Source organism: Hyperolius riggenbachi, chromosome 9 (genome assembly GCF_040937935.1).
Source record: "Hyperolius riggenbachi isolate aHypRig1 chromosome 9, aHypRig1.pri, whole genome shotgun sequence".
Lineage (NCBI taxonomy): Eukaryota > Metazoa > Chordata > Amphibia > Anura > Hyperoliidae > Hyperolius > Hyperolius riggenbachi.
Window position 1 is genome coordinate 206,707,130 of NC_090654.1, and position 22,697 is coordinate 206,729,826.

The window sequence follows — 22,697 nt, forward strand, 5'->3', positions numbered from 1 at the left end:
ACCGGATCATGTACGGCCAGCGGGAGCAGACAGGGCCTCTGTGGTCCGACTGGAGCAAATACTTTACTCCCATAGGCTATATGAGGGACAGCATCTGCCTATCTGGAATTATTATGGACCACACAAAAATGCGTCCCGATGATTTTAATGGATCCCACTGATCCCTGGTAGAGTGACAAGTGTGAACAGCTCACATTTATAAAATAGGAGCCGTTCACTGTCAGATTTTCAGTGAGCGGAGAACGGATAAAAAATGTCTGTTCTCAGCTCAAGTGGGTACAGAGCAAAGACCTATACATGCAAATCTGTGTGACTTAATAAGAGGTGGGAGAGTTACCTATAGCAACCAATCAGATCTTTAGTTTGCATTTGAAATACATGAAACGTTACGGTCAGCAGGAGCCCGATTGGTTACGCTGGGCAGAAAACTATTTTATATTGTTTTATAACAGGTTTACAGCAAATCAGCAAAATAAACTCAGAATATCTCTGAGTCCAAACTAGAATTGCATTGCTTCGATTATTAGAAACATAAATTGCTTTGAATTTTCTTCCATTGCTTCCTGCACATCCCCAACTCCTCCCTCACCCGCAAGAATATGGCCTCAGAAAGCGCATGAGGTAAGCTGATTGTTCAGAGGGCTGAGAAGTTTTGTTGCATGAAAAATGAGCGCAGTTTTGCTTGTTCTGCACATTGCTGTGTGCTCACAGCCTGTGTGGAAAGAAACACAGGCAGCACAAAAGCAAGCCATAAATCACAGTTCAGAAAGTGGGGCAGTCAGTCTCCTTGCTGCTCCTATGACATGGTTCTGTGAAAGGGCACCGGAGTCCCATCCCTTGTGTTTGAACTGTGCTGTTTACACAGGCTGGAATGCTCCATTGCCAATACATTAGCCCAAGTCGAACAATAAATATCATCCATTCAGCACCGAGCAAACTTTTTCCGCTTCTATGAAGGAATTAGCAAGGATGGGCTTGCAGAGCAGCAATGCAATGGGTAATACAGTGCACCCCCCCCTTTCCCCAGCATAGCCGGATAGGAACTAAACCAGCAGCTTATTGTTTTTGTGCCAAATGCATAGATATTGGGGCTTTGAGAAGGGATAAAGAGGCTAGGATGCAATTTGTGATGCAGAGCTGAGTGTAATAATATATAATTGTGACTAATGATACAGAAGGGCCCTTGCCTTGCTCTAACTGGCAGTTCTCACTCTATGCCAGGCACCAGCACAGGGTTAATTCAGTTTGTGTGTATACTACCGGCTTTTAATATTCTGCAAATGTTAACACAGAAAGATGATAATGCCGAGTTAATATGGGTTAAGGATAAAATGAAAATACATTTTTTCTGATTGCCGGGTGCTGACAAATTTTTGGCTTCCTCAGCAGCTTGTCTATTGAATCCAAGTAATTACACCCAGGCCTTTTCCCTTGTCTGCCCCCCTCCTCTGCTCCTCCTCTCCGCCTGCCCATGCTGCTAATGACCTCCTCACAGTTATCAAAACCACTAATGGTTCTGGGCTCAGGCAAGAGGAATGACTGGGGGTACATGGGGAAGCTCTGGGTAATTTGCATGGGGTATACAGAGTAGACTCACACTCTCTGCTCCCCATCAGTGCCTGACTGTCAGAGGCTGTGAACAGCCTGTGTGATAAATGCTACCTCTAACCCACGGCCTGCTACCAACAATGGCACTGCCACCTATTCTCCTGGCGGTAATGGAGATAATGAATGAGCTCTGACGAGAAGCCCAGCTCATCACCATCTCAGGGTGGCTGGGAACAGAGAGCCTCCAACAGCATGGAGAAAAAGGAGCCTTATTTGGCTGAAAACATCATTTAGGAAAGGGGGGCAGTATGTTAATTTCACCCACTGACACTGTGCAAAGCTGTTAACTAGTTCTGCGCTCCACAACGTGGCCCTCTGCTTGATTCTCTTTTTAATCCCTTTGATGCAGCTTGCTCCTTAGTAGCAGCTTTGGGGACTTATTTGGCCTGTACTTTGTGCCCTACGTAGAATGAACAGTGACACAGAGAAGGAATCGATGGCAAATTGATTACAGGCGCTGCCCTTACTGGTGCTCTGTGACATCCTGATTATGGAGAGCACCGGGGTTTACCCTGGCACGGCACACAAATAAAAAATGCCTCTCAGGTTAGTAAACACAAGAGGTTATCCTGGCTGCGGAGACAGAAGCTACTGGGATTATTTCTACTGATGTGACCCCAGGATGGCTTTATGTGTGCAACAAAAACACAACGGAAACCCCTTCTATTTATAAAGCTTTATACAACATAGGATCCTACTATATAATATATAACTCATAAATATATGTTATGTTATGTATGCATAAATGGAGATATATATTCAGTATATATATATATATATAATGGTAGATACATTTATCTTTATAAAATTCCTAATTTATATAGTCTTTTTTCCCCCCATTATTTGCCGAAAAATCAAAAACGGTTCCACAAATAAATCTTTGTACAGTATGTTATTGATTATGTTATGGTCTTGGTTACTTATAAATCTTATTGTTCATGTAGTTATCATCCAACCAGTTCATATCTTTCTGTGCTGGAATCTGACATAAGGGCTCGTTCACACTGCAGACAATTTCGGGGTTTTTTTTTTACCGTGTGCGGTTTTTAAAAACGCCCCCTCCCCCCCCTGACCGCATGGCCAATGAATGTCTATGAGAAGGTTTATATCAGCGCAGGTCATGCGCGGTGTGGCTAGGAAAGCTGTGCGTGTTTCATTTTCAGGGAGATTCCGCCTCAATGGAAGGTATAGGAAAATCAATGAACGCGTACAAAAATGCGCAATAAGGCGATTGCGCTCGCATTTTAAAGAATAAATACATTGTATTTATGCTTTTCCTGGTCAAAGAGTTCACTTCCTGACTTGCCTCAGGGAGTGAATTACAAAATCGCTCAAAAAAAGCTTAGAAAACCGCAAAGCACAAAAAGGAATCTCCCACCCAAGCGCCGGGAATTGGAAAAAAAAGACGCCTTAAAAACAGCCCACGCGAACGGAACGCAATGTAAACAAGGCCTCCGATTATAAATGTATTCCGTGTGTCACCAGCCAATGAGCAGATGCTCATTCAGATTTTGCGGAATTTACATTTCTGCAATTCCGATCAGAAAGATTTCGGTGGAAATATCGCATTACAGCAACTCTGTAATATTAGCCCAATCACAGAACTCAGAAGCATTGGACCAATCAGAAAATGCAGAGTCAACTTGGAAGTATTTGGCCAATCAGAGAATGCAAAAAAATGGCCAAAAAAAGGTACTTCTCAGAACGAACTCATAAATCAGATTTTGGTAGAAATACCGTATTACAGCAACTTGGTAATTTTAGCCCGATCACAGAACTCAGAAGCATTGGACCAATAAGAGAATGCAGAGACAACTCAGAAGTACAGTATTTGGACAGTCAGAGAAGGCGAAAAAAAAAAAAAGCAACTCGGAAATCAATCGGAAATCCACGGAATCGGTTAATTGGCATTGGTGGAAATCGGCATTTCCGACCATCACTATCACTCTATGATAAGAAATCAATGGGGCAGTTGTGATTGTTTTACCTCTTTGCACCACGTGATTTGAATCAGATTTCCAGTTGAGAATTTAGTTAAAATCAACCCAGGTCATGCTTTTTAGGGGATTTTTGTTAGATTTAATGTTATTAGAAAATAGTAAGACTGATTGAAAGCATCATGTAGTGGTTGGCAGCCATAACTAATATCACAGGCAGTTCCAGTATTAACTACTTTAAAGTTAAGACGCATGAGAACATTATCACCGCCAAACGGCCATTTTACATCTACACTGCCATTAAATACCAAGTCCAAGGAAAAAATAACTATTGAAGTTAAAGACAGTGTGGAAAGGAGTTAAGGGCCATACCCGCCGCAAGACATCTTTGGTCAAAATTACAGATAAGCGATCATTCCAGCCAACATCGTGCAACTATCTTTTAAAGAAAAAGAGGTAAACAACGGATACAGATCGCGATATACAACGATGCTCATGCATTTTGAAAGACAGTGATGATGGATCAAATTGAATCAATTTGTTCAAAATGTTCCTCTGCATCTTTCTTAGCTTAATGATCCTATCATTGGCATTCTACCTGTGGTGTATTGCTGTTTTCCACATCCCATCACTAAAGCTCTTTAGTATAAAAATGGAAACTTAGTTCATACACAGTTTCCAGCGATTTAGTCTTGCAGTGGGTATTTAGCGTTAGAACGTCTTTAGGAATCCCCCTTACTTCCTGTTCTGACAAGAAATGGATATGGTACACCACTGTAATAGGGCCGGAGAAAACCACAATAACATTTTCTTTGAAGACTGAGGAAGAGTAAGAAGCCCTCTCCAGCTTTTATAGCAGTCCCAACATTGCCCTGGAACCAAGATTCATACGAAAACAATGGAATTCCCAGGCAAGAGAAAGGCAGGTAACATATTTCCAATGAGAACACAGACGTGAAAAACCCAATAGAATTCCTAACCCATCATCGTGAAGCAAAAGCGAAACTGTAGGGCAGAGTGGATGGTGGTTGAGGTGATGGTGCCCACATAAGGCGCATCATATTCATCGGGTCACTGTGATAAGAGCTCATATGTAAGTGTTTTTACAACCTTTTTGTTCATATTTAACCATTTGTTTGGCTGACAATGAGCAAATAAAGCAAAGTATACCTTAAGCACTTACATCATTTTATACATGTGATTGCATATACTGATTCCTGAGAATTTTATTGGATTGGTCACAAAAGTTAAAGAGGAGGACTGATATTGCCTTGGTCTGGTTGGCTACTCTAAAAACGTAGACCTTATAACCTGGGTATGACTATCCATTGGCAAGCCTGCACTTTGATAGGTGTTTGGTGGAGGATATATGCAAGATTAGCACTGAAGTAGTGTACAAGATATCTGACAAGTCTGGACTGAGGACTCTTAAGTGTAGATATTCAATATATATATAGAATTCTGTAATGGATTGCGGAGACACCGCCGCGTGGTCTGACAGCGAGGCGGCTGGTTCCGCGTTCAGACCGGTGGTTTCTCCGCAGCAGCATGCATCTGGTTTGTCTGAGCCTAGTAGTGCACACAGATGGAGAGCTACACGCGCGTGCGCTAACAGGCAGGCCCTTTATGCCAATAGGAGAGGGATCAGCTGATCAGGACGATCAGCTGATTCCAGCGCAGTAGGTGATTGGCTGAATGGGACTGGGCGGCGCTGAGGAGCGCTCTGCTATATATACATCTTGCCTGTCAGTTGCTGGTTGTCTGCCGTTGCGAATGCTTATGTGTTAGCACTCAGACCATAGTCAGATCTCATAGTGTGTTAGAACCAGGTGGACCTGGGAATTCACACTTAGCCAGATTACTGTGTTATTACTGTGTTATACTTTAGACCAGTTCCAGGGTGTTGAGACCACGGACCTCACACCCAAGATTAGAGATACTGTGTCATTGCTGTGTTATTCTTTAGACCAGTTCCTGGGTGTTGAGACCACGGACCTCACACTCTAGACTAGGCCTCTGCTTGATATCTGTTATGACCTATTGCTCTCTTGACCCTTCTCCTGCTCTCTGATTCGGTACCTACGCATATCTGATTACCTGTTGCCAACCCTGCCTGTCCCTGGTTACCGAATCAGCCTTCTGTATCTGTACCTTATCTGCTTGTGTGTTGCCGACCCGGCCTGGCTGACCCTTCTACCTGTGACACCCCCCCCCGGTGGGGTGTCCAGTAGCTGCAGGGACTCCCTGTCCCTCAGAGGGAACTCTCTGCAATCCAGTCAGGGACTCTATCTCATAGGAGTCCTTTGACTGCAGTAGAGTCTGACTCCCAGCGGTTCAGGGAATCATTGGCTCTTTGGTTATCTCCAACCCTGACTAGGAGATACTCGTTATACGGTCTAGGGTCTGCTCCTCAGGTGGTCCAGGCTCATATACTGTTGCACCAAACACTTACACTTTATCAGGTGTCCAGAGGTTAGTTATACTTGTATTATTGGTGATTCTGCAGATCATCAATAATCAGTAGGATTATTGCAGATTGCAGATCACCAATAATCAGATTCTCTCTGTGTGCTGACACCGATCGTTACAAATTCCTAACCAGTTTCCACAAAGGTAAGATGATTCAATTTCCTGAAGCTGTGCTTTAATGCAATCTTGCGTCAGCTCTGCAGCTTGATTTGCTCTTCCATATACATGTACTGAGCCTAGAAGGGGTTAACCTGTGTGCTGCAGTTGTAGATCACATTGATTGCCAAATCGGTTATAGGGTGGGTTCCCAGGATTTTCTCTTGGCAAACCTACTGTATGCTAATAACTCATGCTTCAGTAGTATGTGATGGGAAACCTGTACAGAGAGGAATAGGAAGGCTAGCACAGCTCACCTCCCCTTCTGAAAAGGACAGCAGCCCAGTTATCAAGTCAATCCATGGGCTTCACTACTGTCTGATTCAGCACCCTACAGAGTGTGAGCAGAAGAAGTACTCTAGCTTTCAAGCTGCCTGCTGGGGTTTGGTGCATAACAAAGTATTACAGCCAATCTTGGAGCAAACCTCTTCATAAAGATGCCAGCAATGGCAGTGTCTATATTTCTTTTAAAACATTTTCTATATAATATAGTTATTGTTTAAAAGTCCGGTATATCTTATGATTGAAATATGTTTTAAACAACATGATGCATAGTATTGGAAAACAAGAGAACTGCTGATGAGCTTTTAAAGTGAGCCTATAGCTAGAGAAACATGGAGGCTGTTATCTTGTTTGGCCTAAATAAGACAAAATACAGAACATTTATATTGTTCTTTTCACCTGGCAGACTGAAAGCATCAGAGCTGCAGTCACTAGGGTGTGCTCTGTAGGCAGCAGCAGTGTAGGGAGTCTTGCCTAAGGTCTCCAACTGAATAGGTACTGGCTTACTGAACAGGGAGAGCTGAGTTTTGATTCCTGGTCTCTTGTGCCAGAGCAGAGCCCATAACCAGTACATGCCAGCTACTAGGCAGAGGAACAACACAGGCCAATGGGAATGGGTGCCTATCTGTGTACAATGATCACTCTAAAACTACCCCCCAAAACAATATGTACTTATTCTGTAGGGAGACAGAATTATAAATTATGTACTAGGCATTACTGGTTTCCAGGTCTGGGGACCTTGCCCTTTAAATGTTAGACACTCCATTCCGCACAGAAAATACTGCAGGTCAGACCAGCAGGTGGAGATCAGACACCCCCCCCCCCCCCCCCAACAACAAAGTTTATTTGTATGTTTAATCAAGAAAAATTAAAAACGTTGAAACTGTTTATTATTTAAAGCTAAATAACAATAAATTGATAAAACAAATAAACTGAAAATATGCTATATATCCCCTTCAAGTGTTATGTTAATGCTGACCAGCACCATGGTGAATTTGAATTAGAAATCTCTATGTACAACATCCTCTCTAAATAAGAAAAAAAAACAAAAACAAACCAATAAATCTGATAATAAATGTCCTGAACTCCTAGCACTTCCAAATTGTATGCCAGCACACGTGTAGTTAAGCGCACACACACACCCCTGTGTATGTACATGTTTGTGTGTGTGTGCATATGTATATATATGTGTGTATGTACATATTTATAGATACATGTGTGTGAGAGCGTCAGGAGGAGAGGGGAGGGATTGTCTGAGAAGAGCTGGTGTGGGAGGCCACAGAGCATATTAGAGATTATAATACAAAATATGGCAACACACAACAGCGTGGGCGTAATTAAATTAATTAGCAATATAAAGCACTCTGGGGGAAGTGTCTCCGCACACAGAGGTATATGGATAAAACAGGTTTTAAATATTTAGCAGGAAGCCATCTGCTGTATGCTGGTTTCTCCGTCAGAAATATAAATAAATAGTTGTGTTTAGAAACCCTGATGCAGGTCCATGGCCACCAAAGTAGCTGCCAGTATCTCTGCACATAGGTGAAGGCTTTGCAGGCACCTGGGCAGCTGCACTTCTACACACAATACCAGGTGACTGGGGGGTGTAAGCTCATGCCTCTCCTTAGTCTGTTCTGCTGAGCAATGACCTTCATACATGGGAAATGGAAGAGGCCGTATTTTTCTTGTTTAATTTGCATTTGCAGTTGTGATTTTATTGGTTGCTGCAGGCAATATTCACACCTTGCTTCAGATTTATATAGGAGACTAAAATGATCTCATGAAGTGGTATGTCTGAAAACTTACATCATCGCACAAATTGTACGTATGCACTTTTTTATGCCGTTATTCATGTTACGCTGTTATCCACTACATGCAACAGTGTCAATGGGTACAGGAGCTCGAGGTGGCAATTCAGAAAGACGCCAGGCACAGGAGGCGGCCAGGAGTCACGCTGGTATGACAGAGGAGCCTGCAACACTGACGACAGGCCTGGGGGACACATTGCATGGGGGGGTTCAGGTGATGATGGCGGCGCTAGGACGATTGCCAATCTATTGGAAATCTGTGTGCGGAGAGTGGACAGGTAATAGATCTCTCAATGATCAGATTCAATCACAGAGGGATCTATCTGATGGTAAATCTGGTGGTCATCATGTAATGTAGGACCCCATTCAATTGGCTTTTACTCCAGGGAGATAATTTTAGTCCTTGTCAATAAAAGGCATGTTAAGCCACCAGCAAGCAAGAAAATACTCAAAATTATGTTGATAGTACTTTTTCATCTACTTTTTGGTACTTTTTTCAGTTGTAAAGTGCTGAAAATTTATTTTAAAGAGAATCTGTATTGTTAAAATCGCACAAAAGTAAACATACCAGTGCGTTAGGGGACATCTCCTATTACCCTCTGTCACAATTTCGCCGCTCCCCGCCGCATTAAAAGTGGTTAAAAACAGTTTTAAAAAGTTTGTTTATAAACAAACAAAATGGCCACCAAAACAGGAAGTAGGTTGATGTACAGTATGTCCACGCATAGAAAATACATCCATACACAAGCAGGCTGTATACACCCTTCCTTTTGAATCTCAAGAGATCATTGTGTGTTTCTTTCCCACTGCAGTTCTCATGCACTGAAGTTTCAGGCTGCTCTTTTCTTCCTGCAAACAGCTTTGCCTTTGTCTGTAATTCCTCAGTATGTGAAAGCCCAGCCAGCTCAGAGGACGATTTATCCAGCTTGTAAAAGATGAGAGAGAATAGAGAATCTGCCCTAATCTAAATAATACACAGGCAGTGTGCATACAGGGGCCTGGAAGGGGGAGTTTATAGCAGAACCACAACACTGAAGAACTTGGCAGCCTTCCAGACACAGGCCGACAAGTCTGACAGGGGAAAGATACATTGATTTATTACAGAGACTGTGATAGCAGAAAGTGCTGCAGTAAGCAAGAACACATTAGAATAGCTTTTGGAACTTGTAGGATGATAAAAAACAGGATGCAATTTTTGTTACGGAGTCTCTTTAAACAGAAGTTGAAAAATTATCTCCTATGAGAAAAATGAGAGCATTTACAAGTAGAGACTAGAGAGAACATAAAGTGATTTTCTTTAGCACAATAAATGCTTATCAAGGTATTCCTCTTTCTAGTCAAGCTGAAACTGACTTTTTGAGCTTCATATGTTCAAGGTAGGATAAAAAAAAGTATGTTTTATAAAATATAGCATAGTGAAATCTATCAAAGGGAACTTGGTGTTACTGTATATAAAACTGGCTACAAGATCGCTAGGTCCCTAGTTTACTCTTCCTGGAGACAGCCCAAGTACTGTTATTCCTAAAGCCAAAATACAATGTAAATTTTTCAGGCCCACTTTACTTTAGTTACTATGCTAGAAGTCATCTTTAGACATATATTAGTCAAAATATCTTCTCTTTTGATAAAATGGTGCTCTACATTTTGTTCAAATTTCTTAAAAAAAAAAAACAGCCAATGCATTCAGTTTAGTAGCCTTGTCAGTATCTGCTATTTACAGGCTATGACAATATGATTACCAAACATAAGCATAAGAATGGAATTCTTGCAATGAAAGCTAAACGCAATATAAAAAATAAATGTTATGCACGAGACTTCATTAATAATAGCACTATTCTCGCTCTTTTTCCCCCTTGCATTGTTGTTCTGCTTCTTTACTAGCCCGGAAATGGTAACCGCCATGGCTGAAAGATGCAACAAGAGCATGGAGGTTAAGCCATTATCGGATCCCAGGAGTTGCGTTATCACACAGCAGTGCTGTAATGCCTCAGTACCTTTGCGGGAACATGCTCTTTTAAAAGCTCATTACTAGAAACCTGCCTTCCCTCTAGAGCTTTATGTGTCCAGTAGGCCTCAATTTAAGCATCTCAAACATTCAATGTCAGATTATTGAAGCAGCTTCTTTTCTTGTTACCTGGGTCTTTTCTAGTAAGCCAACCAAGTGGGCCAATATTTTCCCATATCAAGCACTTACAGGTATTTTTTTTTAACTCCCCCACTACCAAATGTCAATAGTATTATATATATATGTTGCCTGGATATGAGTTAAGCATTCTCAGGTTTCTTACAATTTCTGGTATGCCAAACATGTGGGTAAACCTGCATGATAAGGTGTCCATAAATACGCATAAGTAAATCAGTTCCTGAACGCATAGATGAATAAATTCCGGTAGCCACCATTCATGAAGAACATTTCAAATATCTTTAAATGGGCTCAACTTTACAGCACCAGATATGGAAGTGCAACTGTAAAAGGCTTTAATCGATCTATAAATAAAACAAAAAACAAAAAAAGTATCTGAATGTTAACTGTAGCCATCCCTTTCTGAAAGCTGGACAATTGGGCCCCCAACTTCAGATAACTGGGGGGGTTACCAATATTTTACTATGGGTTTTACACTTAGAATATCGGTTGTTTTACCAATATTCTACTATCTGGATTACTGGGCGCCCCAATTTACAGGCACCCTTGTTGACGTACTCCTGTAACATCCCCTATGATGGCGGCTGCGGGTATGCAGGATACCTCTGCAGCCGCCTTTGTTCTTGGTACTGAGGCCTCATCCGTTCCGCTGGCGTCTAGCACGCCAGGGACGGGACTGTCAGTTGTTCATAGGGTTGCTGTCTCACGCGGGCCCTCGCGGAGACAGGACCTTTATGCTGGAAGAAGGCGCGTCAGCTGACCTGCTGGTTGGCTGACGTCAGGAGAGACTCAAGGCGCCCGGATTGGCTGATTGGGAGGGGAGTGGCTGTAGGCTCTCCTCGCTGCTTCATAAGCGTTCTCCGCTCACTTGCAAACTGTCTGCTGTTGCGAATACGTCAGTGTTAGCGCTCAGACCTTAGACTAGTTCCGGTGTGTTTTGATCTGGGAGGAAACCAGGGATTTCACACAAGACTAGGATTATTGCCTTATTGTAGTATTGATATTCTGTGTACGACTCTGGCTTATCTCTGACTCTGATTCTGCTCTACGTTTCTGTACATCTGCCCATCTGATCTAAGTTGCCAAACCTCTGCCTGAATCATTACTATTCTCTTGCCTTCTGATTTTGTACTGTACCTGCCTGTCTGTTGCTGAACCTTGCCTGTCTGACCCTTCTACTCTCCAGTGAGCCCTTGTCATTGGAGAGGTGTTCTGATAGTACCCACCAGCCCCTCTGGTGAGGTCTAGCTAAACTATCTAGTTATTATTGTTGATAGTACCCACCAGCTCCTCTGGTGAGGTCTAGCTAAACTATCTAGTTACTATTGTTGGTAGTACCCACCAGCTCCTCTGGTGGGGTCTAGCTAACTATTTAGTTACTGTTGCTGATAGCGCTCACCAGCCCCTCTGGTGTGGGCTCCTAGCTATCCAGCTTCTATCTTGGCTAGTACCCTCCAGCTTCTCTGGTGGAGTGTAGCACAGATTGGTTGCAGATAGTACCCACCAGCTCCACTGGTGAGGTTTAGTCTAACTATCTGCCATTTCCTCTGGTAGTTCTCTCCAGCCCCTCTGGTGAGATCTACCCTCTACTGTTGCACCAAACACTATTGTCACTACATCTCTGCTTTCTATACTTGCATTATTGGTGATACTGCAGATCACCACAAAATCAGGTATAGAGGCTGCATTATTGGTGATTCTGCAGATCACACAATAATCAGACGTCTGTGTTGCTACACCAATACGTTATACAATCGTTACAACTCCCCTTTCTGCTTACATATATGTAGTATGAGCTATAACACTGATATGTAGGCAGAAAGGGATACCGGTAGTTGCACCGTAGCAAGGCTAACTTAGCATTCACACATACTCAGCTGTGTCTCATGGTTCTGGTAGCCAATTAGAGAGCTAGATTCACACAGTAACTTTAATTGGTTGTTGCAGAAACTTCGGAAGTTGGGCTGCTGTGTATCCCAATCCCAAAACGAAGGTAAGGTTAGAGATAAAGGCAGTATGGGAAGGTGTAGTTATACACTTTTGCAGCAAGGGTTATGTACTGCAGTTACAGAGTACCCATCAAGCTCATGGTGAACCAGAACTCCCAGGAGTGTGTACTGCAGTTACGCATCATTATGCTGCAGAGGAAGGAAGGGCAATAGCATTTCGGGATATTAAATTGCCTGGTTTAGTAGGTTGGAAAATACTTCCAGATATACAATAACCACTTAAAAAACATCCAGACAAATGTGCACATAGGTATTCCACTCCAACATGTTTCTGGCACTGGGAGCTGTTAAGAAAGAGTATGGAAGCATAGTGAAGCACATAGTCCCGCCAGTGTTGTGATGCTCAATAATCAGTTTAGAAGGTGAAGCAGGAATGTGCAGAATGATAAGTAGGGACTCAGCTATGCATTATGACAGAAGTGTTTTAATCACTCATGTGACTGAGTGTCAATACCAACATTTTAGCTTTTAACAGATCACATAAATCTATACTTAAACTCGGTAATAAGTAGTTTACCTGCATTCTGAGTGCAATGCATGGGTTATTTTTGGTATCTAGTGTAATGAGGTCATCTTGATAACACTGTGAATGACAGACTTGAGGAAACCAGTCCAGGAGCAGAATGTACCTAGAAATGATTGAAATATGCTGGCAGTTGTGTTAGTTGGGTACCTGAAGGCATATCTATGAATAGGACATGTATGAGCGTGCTTTAGCTGTACATGGATGGGGTGGAAGCAGTGCAGCCCTCTCTCTCTCTCTCTCTCTCTCTCTTCTGAGGTTTGTAGGACAGAAGTATCTTAAGTGGAAGAACATGTTCTGTTGGTAAGAGGAGTGTCCCTCTGCTGCAGAATGAATAGCTGAGAGGTCTGGCCTGAACGCAAACATGCTTGTTTGTATTTGTGAATTAAATGGCACCAGGTTGCATTAAATGTCACTTGATCTTTGAACTGGCCTCTGCCGGTAACCAGGTTTGGGAGTTCATTAGGCTGCAAGATATGGATAATGGAAGAGTGAGCAGGAAGCTGGGAGTCCCTCAGGATGATTCACTACAACAACAGGGATAGGCAGCCCTGAGTGCACCAGCAGCAGGCCTGCTGTGTCTGTACAATACAACGCTCTGCTTGCTCCCATCAGCACGTGCTGGCTTGTGAACTGCTTTGCCATGTCTGCCGTGCAAAGATCCATTCGTTCTTTAAGGCCTAATACACACAAACGCACAGATCCCCAGGATTTCCTGATCGAGATTTGATCATGCATGCAGAAATGCCAAGCCAACCCTCACAAGTGTATGATGACTCTTCTTTTTGATGTCTTGTTACCAGCAAGTTCCAGTGGTTTTCCGGCTCCTGGGGATGAATGGGCTGACATCTGTAAGACACATTTCCCCATAGGGCTCAAAACACATGAGCAGCAAAGAGAGCAGTGGGCTATCCTCATCATGTGTGTATATGCAACTCCGTCATAGTCTGATACCCCTGCCACAGTCTAATACCAATTTTTGAAGGGAAATCAATTAATCTACGGATATGTTCTTGGGCTGTGGGAGGGGAAATCTACATAAATAGGGGGAGAATATACAAACTATGTAGATATTGCCCAATTCTGGGACTCTGGTGCTGGGAGGTGGGAATGGCAGCCACAACACCACCATGATGTGCACGATCAATAATGCTGTATTAATAATAATGATAACATTGCATATCTCCCAACTTTTTGAGTTAAGAAAAAGGGACACTTGAAGACACGCCCCTACCACACCTCTAGCCACACCCAGACTCACCCCTAGTCACACATATCTCGAAAAACTGAAAAGCAAAATATGTTGTTTTATCATTCAAACCACGCTGGTCCTATCTATCATCATTAGGTTTATTTCATAATAACATTTAAAAGTAAGAAATATATTAATTTATAGGATGCTAATAAAGTTTAGAGTCAATTTAAAACATTTTTCAGGAGAAAAATACCTATATTTACATAGATCTGTACATCAGTCCTAAAAGAGGGACAAATGAGGAAGAAAGAGGGCCAAAGGGATTTGGTTCTCAAAGAGGGACTGTGCCGCTGAAAAAGGGGCAGTTAGGAGCTATGAATATTGTGGTGTCCAATTGCTAAACAAGTGATAAAACAATAGTTTAATTCTTGTTTCCGATTAGTTAGCAGAATTAATTTCCAATTTTAGGTCTGTGCCATCATTTGTTGGATTGGCAGTGAATGCCGGCTTGTGTGCACTTGGCCTAAACTTAGGAAACTAGAGAATGATATGTATGAAGGGGTGAAAGGAAGACCAGAGATAACATCCTTGCCAACCATATTTCACTTTTTGTTTTAATTAGAGCTAGCAACCATTGCTTGTTTGTACTTCCTCTTATTTATGATAATAAATCTTCCCCATCATGAGATATAAACTGCAGCAAAGTCTGTAGTTTGCACAGAGCTCTGCCATCTAGAAGGTGCAGGACATCTGTAGAGCTTTGTCATCAAGGGCACAAGAGGCAGGCTAAGGGTCCAGCCAGAAATCTGCCATAATCTGAGCCCCAGGCTCTGCCTTCCCCAAGATAAGATGCAGCTTCCCCTCAGCTGATGAATACTGAAGGAATCCAGCACCCAGAGGTGCTGAAAGGAACTGGGACGTCTGTCAGCAATGGAAACCCTGGAAACTCTCAGGCTAACCTGACATCTCAAATGAAAGCACCACGCTCATACCATCGTACTCTTTGTTCTCTACCATTAAACAGCAAAGCACAGAGCTCATTTAGCAGACTTACACATCGCTTATGTGAACAGAGCTTGAGGAAAGCTTACAGTGCAGATGAGGGAGTGTGCAGCTCTTTCTGCTGAAACGGGTTAATCCTGTGCCTGAGCGAAGAGGCAGCCGAGTGAGAAGTGCTGAGGTTGTGCAATGCACAGGCTCCAGGTGTCCTCAGGCTGCTGCTCATTTCACTTCTCTCCTTTTGTAGATAAACCCATTTGGCCCTCTGTTTCTTGACGTCCAGAACTGCATCTAAGAGCAAAATCTCATTCTGCATAGGCTAAGTGTGTTATTTACTGTAGTTTCCTCTGGATGGAACCCTCTATTAACCCTCCTTGTGGCTGGCTGCACACTGTGCTAATGGCTAAAAAGAATAGACAATAGTAAAAATGTCATAAGTAAGCAGCGTAGGCACAATGGAGTTCACTAAAGGCCTTGATACACTTGCAGCGTAGGTCACCTGAAATGTGTACAAGTGTCCATGAAACCCGTCAATTAGACACGTAAGGTTCCATCAATGATACAATCTTGATAGTACAATCTTACCAAATCTATGTAGTAGAGATCAAAATGAGTGAGTTAATCTGAATGGATACTTTATGATGTCTCTCATATTACCGTAAATACTCAAATATAAGTCGACCTCGTGTATAAGTCAACTCCAATATTCAACCCCTTATGCTGGAATTTTTTTCTTGATTCAAGTATAAGTCTACCCAGCAAAGTTAATGGCTGCACTTACCAAGTACCAGGAAGAATTAACAGCTGCATTGGCACCCTGGAGGGGTTAATGACTGCATTGCATACAGTATTGCAGCCATTAACCCCTCCAGTCTCCTCCAGCCCCCTCCCCCCCCCCCCCCCAAGTACAGCAATTATTCACTACCTTTTATGCAGCCCAGTATTTCCCCCTTGCCCCTTTCCTTGTTAATTGTTTTGGCCAGGACTTTCAGACCTGCACTTTCTTGGCATTTCCTTTATCCAGAAAGTGTCACTTACCACTGGGTAAATTGCTGCAAATGGGAATGTCGGTAATAGTACACACATTACTCAGTGTGTTCAGTGTTGCATGTGACTCATGTATAAGTCGACCCCTATACTTTTATTTAGCGAGTCAGACCTAAATGTCTAGACTTATACTCGAGTATATAGGGTACTTAAAGTTGTAATATTGTACAATCAAGATTGTATTATTAATGGACACCTTTAGGAAAACCATGCTTGACTGGTATTGTTAATACATTAGCAGCTTCAATAAAGTTATTTTGTTTGAGATAAGTGCTTTTGACCTCAGTCGGCAGAACTTGTTGTGCTTTAAATACTTGAAATGCTTTGATCTCTCTTTACTAGCAGGAAATATAGAGACTGAAAGCAGAAGTCTTCTGTTATTGTCTCACACTGCCCCCTAGTGACGAGTGGCCATAAATACACATTACAGCAGTAGTAATCAGAAGCAGGGAAATGTAACAAATAAATAAAAAGTGCTAAAATAGAATGGCCTGGAGTACTTGCACGCCTCTAAATAAGATCATTCTTGCTCATGTTACTCCTCTCCATAGCGCAGGACAGATATAGTTTTACAATGGCCACCTGAAGTTATTTGTAGACATCGCTTGTGTGAATAAAAAAAAAAGCACCTTCTTCATTGTCTTGTTTTTCTAGTAAATCCAGCCTGCCTGACACTTTGAGATTTTTACCTCAGTGCTTCTCACAATACCAGAGGCATAAACTTCATGTGTCTCAGTTGAGTCTGGGAAAACTCTGAATATTTTCCAAATATAATGCACAGTACTGCTACATAAACATCAAGGCTAAAAATACACTACAGTGACTAAACAGGAGCAATTTACCCATCACTTATTAATCCTTTTCTACAGCAGATTACTTATACCCTTCTAGAGTCCTTGTCCCGGCATGCACCACATCTGTGTAACCACTGCTTGGGGTGTTTTGTTGTTTAAAAAACGAACACACCCTACTTTCTGTAATTTTAATTACGGCAAGAGGATGGCTCATATCCAACTTTAGTTAATCTCCAAAATTTTAGATCAGGTCTGGACAAGGAAAAACTCCTGTGACCTCTCACCTCTCGGCTTTGGTATCTTATTGGGTATTGGGGAAGTCATCTGGAGGTGAAGTGTCAGCCTGGAGGAATATGACTGGTGATTGAAATGTGAGCAGTTTTCATGTCAAACCAAGATTAATGCTGCTGCAGATGAGTAAACTACCGACAGCGCCATGACTGTGATGGTAACAAAGTGTGCTCATAGCTGAAATTGAACTTATGATTATTTGACCTAGTGTCATAATAAACAACCTGCTCATCAACCAACAGTAGCTATAAACAGCTTTAGAGCTAATTATTTACTGTGCATATGCACCTTCCTTAAAGAAATCATATAGATACATTGTTTACAATTAATATATAGAACTGTGCATAGAGCACAGATACTAGTGGGGCCATGTTTACATAAAAGGAAATCCTTGCCTGCAATCCACATTTCATTTAGGCTCCACCTTTCTGTGTTTCTGCAATGGAAGTGGACAGTGCAAGACTGCTTGCTCCTGCCTACTCCCTCTTATGTCAACTTCATCTCACTCCACCCCCTCCCCACCTGACCACAATCCTGCTCTTAGCATTGGTGCAGATAGTGTGTGTGTGTGTGTGTGGGGGGGGGGGGGCACCAAACAGTCTCACAGTTCCTGGCTGCCTCCCCATGTGATGTCATTTTACATGCACAAACAGGGCCAGGGCACAACAAGGATTGGGAGCACTGGTAAATGACAGTAAAGGTTAATGGTGCAAGTTGTGTGAAGGAGCTAAATTTATCATGAGAGAAATTCAGAAGCTGAAGTCACTAATGGTCTCCTGAAAGTGATCTCACATACATACTTGTTCCATCTGAATGGCAGAAGCCCTGTTCAAATGCCTAATTACTGTTGGCCAAAATGGCCGTCGTTGATCGCACCGGGTGTAAGCTCTAGAAAGGATTGCTGTACAGGCACCCTGCTTGGATACAGCTGAGCATTCTGTTCTGTTGTATAGAAAGAAGAGGGGGGACAATATGTGGTTATATTCATGAGGTTACGAAAGGATGTTTTGCTGTATTGATGCTAGATTTCAGTCACCAATGATTTAGGCAATAAAAAAATCTAGTGTTTATAGCACAGGAGACCAACGTAATGCAGGTTGGATGTTCTAAAGATAACATTTATCTGAAAAGTCATATTTCTACAGAGTCAGCTCTTATAAAATACCAGTTTATATCTTTGTTAGCATCATTGGTTGATGGGGATTTCTGTAAAGTTCCCTTTACAATAAAGTGCTGTGTAGGCAACGGCAACCAGCCATACTTTATTACCAAACCTGCCCTAGGTAGAAATCCACGTTCATACTGGTTGCCATGTACTAGAAGGTCATTGAAAGTCGTACCTCTGTAGCCAGAGAGGGGGCATCATTTGTTTAAACTGAAGATTTTTTGAAGACATAAAAGGTTAATCTGCTTATGGTGAGAGGCTAAACCTTCTAAGCAGAGTGATCATTGTAACATATGTTCACAAAGTGGAGGAGGAAACAGTACGAGGATCTATTCAAGGATAATGTCCACATGCTGCAAGGTCCAAGTCCGCTGATCCAAAACAATGACCAGTGTGCAGCTACCATAGTTTGTGTTCCATTATGAGTTATGATTTTCATTTCACAGGCAGTTCTGTGTTTAACAACTAAAGGGATTATTAAAGACTGGCAAATCCGGCCAAATTTATTGGCATTATCCATGTGTGCTTATCAAGCTACAAAGCACAAATGCCCGTAGATATATATGACCCTAACTGGGTGAAAGTATGCTCAACAGACAGCTAAAATATCTTCAGGAAGTGCTAACATAGGGTATAGCTGGAGATATACAAAATATGCAGGATGAGAGATGGCTCATTTTTAGATTGTACATTTCCCTCTTTATAAATATTATGAATTTCTATAATAGTGTACTATAAAGGGAAGTGCCAAAATGGGGAAACTATGATGTGGGGACCAAAATGGGAAGCACTATAAGAAGGGAGGGAAGCACTTTAAAGCGGAACTTTAGCAACAAGGGGAAAAAAATAAATCAATACATTGATTGCAAAGTGAGAAGTTAAAAAGGTTAAAAGATGTTTTTTTTGTTTTTTTTATAGATGTACTGGTTGCTTGGCAGTTGGACACACCTGTTACTTCCCACAATGCAGCAAGGCTCACAGGCAGGAAACTGTCAGGACCTAGGTCCTGACATCACACTATGGGAGGTGAGGGAATATCAGCCATACAGATCCCCCTGATGGTCTATTCAAGAAAAGGTAAAGAATTCTAATGGGAAAAGGGATATCATGGGGAAGGGGAAAAAACTGTCATGAACTATAAACCAAGTGGAGGACTTGACTTTTGCTTGTATGAACTGTACAATGGTAAATAAAACTGAGGAAAAGGAAGCTTTATTAAAATCAATGTAGAAGGGAGATGAGGTGACGTTACACCTTAGAGGAAAAACAGAGAAAACGGGAGCCCAATAGTGCAATATGTCATTGAAAATTATTTATTTAATAATTATGAAAGGTGCTCTGTGCTTTTGGCTATACAGCGATCAGCACTTTACTTGGCCTGAGGAAGTAGGGTTGCACTCACGAAATGCGTTGCCTATGCTAAATCAATAGTTATTTTACAGTACACTTTAGTGTTTTGTGATGTGAGAGGTAAGCCACCTCTACTTTGTTTTCATTTTATTTTGTTTTTAACAAAATGTTTTCCTTTCTGGGTGCCTCTTCACCCTTGTTTTATTAAAATCAGTGTTATTTTAGATTGTTTTAATAGATTGCCACATGTGGGCAGCATGAGAAGAGGGACGCTGCCCCGTCTTCAGTTTTTTACTGAATTCCTTAAATTATTCTCCATAATTATTAATTTTTTATTTTATGATCTGCCAGATGTACTGCTGTCTACATCTGTTTATTTCACTTTTATTCTAAGGAATCTTTATTATGTTATTCACTAGTCTGTGTTTCAAAATCTAAAAATCTAGTCAACGTAAAAAAAGAAAAAAAAAAAAAAAGAAAAAGCACTGCTCAGGCCAGTAATACAGGGGAGCTGGGGATCACAAAGGTGGGATAAGGGAACCTTTTTTCTTAAGCACTGAGCTTTGAAGAATTTCTGCCTAGACAATGCAGAGTGACATGCTGGAAGAGATAAACCTGCCTGTTGTCTTTTGTCCCAGTCTGTTGGATTCTTCTGTTGACCCTCTGGCCATTAGCCAAGGTAATATGATATTACGAGGTTCCTTTCATGACCTATCCTGTCACCACCTCAAGCAACCATTAGTCGTCATCTCTGGGTCCATCAAAAAACCGCAAATACAGCATGAAAATAAAACTTCTATTTTATCTCAAAGCCTTGTCCCACTCCATGTTGTACCTAGATCCACCAACACATTCCTAACAAAGCTGCACAACCTGCAGCTCCAGCTAATACAGTTCTGTAAGCCCTGGCAAGCTCTCTCAGCTGTGAGCCAACAAAGCATGCTGGGAATTGCAGTACTTCAGCGGAAGATATCCATAATGTTTGTCTTTGAAAGCTTCACATGGTCTAAGAAGTCCTATCCCAACAAATCCAAAAGTTCAAAACCCAAACCGCTTTAGCTAATGTTGCCTTACCCTTACAAGAGACATCACAATAAACAACTTGTGACCAGTGGCAGCCTTGATTCTCTGGTGTATGCTGGGTAAAGGGGCAAAGAGAGAGCAGTGATAGGCATAGGAAAGCCATTAGGGCATATGGCACCAGCCATAACACTGCATAAAATCACCTTCTGAAAGCCATTGTCAAGTGAGGATGTACTGCAATTGAATGTATCACATTTGTGTTGAAGTTTGCTTTGCTGAAGTATGTATCCAATAGGTCCACTTTAAGAAAATTATAGAATGGATTGCTTGTTAGCCATAAAAACCTTCCTGCTTAATACAGAATACCAAAGCTCCACATGTAACACTAATTTTAGACTTGGAGAGGAAAAGAGAGGTAGACATTAATTTAGAAATCTTGTTAATATGAGATCATTCCAGGATATTACAGTGAACTTAAAACAGCTACTGCTGTGATTGAGCTGGCAAGTTGAACAACATCATTATTCTACATTCATATCCATCGGAAATATACCGCGGTGATTTAAGCATTGTATATTATAATGAAAATACTCCTGCAAACTTAACCTATTTATGCTCAACACAGTTTTATGTTGTTATTGTAGATTGTTGCCTGAGCAATAGAAGCAGAGCATATATGATGGTAAAGAACAGGATCAGAGGTGGTCCAGAGTGAGAGCAGCATAATTAATTTTTCTTTCAGAGCTATACCCAGGGGAATAATATACAAATTAGTATTCTTGTTAAAAGTGTCTTAAGAAAGTTCCTCCCCTTTAAAGCCTTTCAGTTGTTCCTTCAGAGTGATGGGTGGCTCCACTAACCAATAGGAAGGCTAAGGAGCTCAGATCATCTGTACTGCATCTTGTTTAGGGTCTATAACGAACGCTTAATACTCACCTGAAGATGGATTGGGAAACCTCATAGTGGCGCCTCCCAACGAGTAAGTGTTTCCTGATCTATCTTTCTACCCTGCGGGAACACGCAATGTCAGTCTCCATATTTCTCTCACTCAGGCGTGATAGTGTACTGGTTAAGGGTTCTGCCTCTGACACAGGAGACTTGGCTTCTAGTCTCAGCTCTTCCAGTGCAATAAGCCTGCACCTGTTTAGTAAGGTGTGCATGGGCTAGACTCCCTAACACTGCTACTGCCTACTGAACGTGCCCTAATGACTCCAGCTCAAGCACCCTGAGTCAGCCAGGAGAAAAGCGCAATATAAATGTTATTTGTCTAGTCTTTAGCCAGAATATATAGAACTTGTTTCTCATCTGCAGTGACATTTTAGTAGCCAGAGGGAATAAGAATAGATTATTATCGACAATAACCAACTGTTTTGGTGCCAGTAGGCGTCATATACTTGAATTTAGAGATATTGGCAGAAATTATATATGGTACATTGGACTGATTTACAGCTACTGTAAGCTGCACTCATACTGACAATTACGTAATCAGTACAGTATTATTTTTTTAGTGGACACTTTGGTTGCCTAACACTTTTTGTAAGGGTCCTGCTTTTTTCACTAGCTCTGTAGGTCCACCTCAAAGCAGCTAAAAACGTAACCTTTATTGCATATGTAAAGCTACGCATTCATGTTCCTTTAGCATTAGCAACGGAAAGGTCTCAGCATCACACTCATACAAACCCCCCAGGAGATACTATGCAGAGCCTGATTAATTGGTGCAACATTAGTTTTTGGAATCACTCACCCTTTGCCATTTCAGAAAGTGAACTTTTTGCTCTGAGAGGGAAATTGCTCATGAGAAGCGCCATAAATCTGCTTGCACTGATTTGATCTGATGTAATCATTTTTAAAAGTTCACCTAATCCCTGGCGTGAATAATGCCTCACACATATATCTAG

At 41.8% G+C, this 22,697-nt stretch overlaps 1 protein-coding gene and 1 long non-coding RNA gene across 9 annotated transcripts in view; one reads left to right on the top strand and one right to left on the bottom strand.

Annotated features, from left to right (window-relative positions):
* The window catches only part of MEIS2 (Meis homeobox 2), a 211,628-nt gene that overhangs the window by 54,833 nt on the left and 134,098 nt on the right, over positions 1-22,697 (bottom strand). The window lies entirely within an intron of this gene.
* Positions 1-22,697, top strand: part of LOC137532911 (uncharacterized) — a 156,271-nt gene that overhangs the window by 26,443 nt on the left and 107,131 nt on the right. Inside the window, exon 3 of the long non-coding RNA XR_011024065.1 lies at positions 19,345-19,503. This is a non-coding gene — a long non-coding RNA (uncharacterized lncRNA). The remainder of the gene's footprint in view (positions 1-19,344; positions 19,504-22,697) is intronic.